Below are 1668 nucleotides of genomic sequence, written 5' to 3'. Positions count from 1 at the left end.
AATCATCTATTTCTTCTTCTTTGCCTCTGGTTGTTGGTGCATATATCTGAATGATAGTGGTATTCACTGGGCTTCCTTGTAAACGTATGGATATAATCCTGTCACTCACAGTGTTGTACTTCAAGATGGATCTAGAAATTACTTTTTTTACTATGAAGGCAACCCCATTTTTCCTTGTCTTTTCATCTCCAGAAGGCAAGAAACAGCCTATGCCACGTTTAGAAAGAGGCTTAGGAAGATGTAATCCTGAATTAATATTTTCTCCTAATTGGCATGTGTTAACTTAAACAGTATTCTTCTTAGAAAATGATTTACAGTTTAAAACATGGTTTAGAATAAGAAAAAAGATGGAGAGTTTCAAAGGCTCAAAGCGGAAGCCTGTGTTTTTGTTGATTGTTTTGTTTTTTGTTTAAGTTTGCTGTTTTTGTTTCTTTGTTTGCTTTTTGTCTTAAGTTTAATGTAATTTAATAATAGTTTTGAGCTCACATAATCTGACCATTTCAGTAAAATAAGAAAAGTAAAGGATATAAGAATGAAGCTAGCTTAAGAGAAAACTCTTGATTTGGAAGACGAAGTAAACAAAGAATAAGTTATTGAGTAAAGAAAGATAAATTATAAGCTACAGCTTAAAATTTTTTAAGAGAATAAAATTTCTAAATTAGTAAAAAAAATTTTAAATTAGACTGCATTTGGTGGTCATAAAGCTGGCCTGTCTATTTATCTTTGATAGTATCTGGAATGCCAAAGATGCACACACAACCAGTCTTTCACAGCTGCATAGATAAAGTGATCCAGAAGTTTTCAAAGCAGATAAGAGAGAAAAATACAACTTAGTTTCCAGGGTAAAGTTAAAAAAGGTGTTGTCACAAAAGCTGAGTTCCCTTGATGGATTACCTGTAAATTTACAAAAAAATTAGACTTTCTGAAATGCTAAGAATCAAAGCAGTTATTTCAAAGCCTAAGTGGAATGTTCATTACAGTGGAGGGATGCCTGTGAGAACAGGATGCAGAATGAAGCAGTGGCTCCTAACAAAAGAGAAATTAGAAGCTTTAGGCTAATTTATTTAAGAACAATTAGTAGGAAATTACTCATCCTTGGAATTCTCTAGAGTTTTGTATTACAATACAAATAGAAATCAGGTAAAGGGACTAATTGGATACTATCAGCTAAAGTAAAAACTTCACTTTTACAAGCAGATACTTGTTATACAGGTGCAAATAGGATGGGTTATACAGGTTATATTAATGGTAAAGATAATAAAGTAGTTAAAACTGATTTGACTTCTGATCAACAGGCTAAATTATATGCTATTATTATGATATTGCAAGATAAAAATTTCCTTTAATATAGCTACTGATTCACAATATGATGAATTTACTGTAAGAAATATAGAAACAGTGCATATTCCTTCTCAAGATACTATTAGTACATTATTTACTACGTTACAAGTTTTCATTCAGCAATGAGAATCTCATCTATCTATCTATCTATCTATCTATCTATCTATCTATCTATCCACCTATCTACCTATCTCACTCATATTCGAGCTCATTCTGGCCTTCCAGGATGAATGCCACAATTAAATGATAAGTTGCAAATAGAGATACCATTTGACCCAGCAATTCCACTACTGGGAATATACCCTGAAGAGACCATAGCTGACATCC

Source organism: Elephantulus edwardii, unplaced genomic scaffold (genome assembly GCF_000299155.1).
Source record: "Elephantulus edwardii isolate Elephantulus edwardi_28Jun2011 unplaced genomic scaffold, EleEdw1.0 scaffold00166, whole genome shotgun sequence".
Lineage (NCBI taxonomy): Eukaryota > Metazoa > Chordata > Mammalia > Macroscelidea > Macroscelididae > Elephantulus > Elephantulus edwardii.
This window is presented reverse-complemented; position numbering follows the sequence as displayed.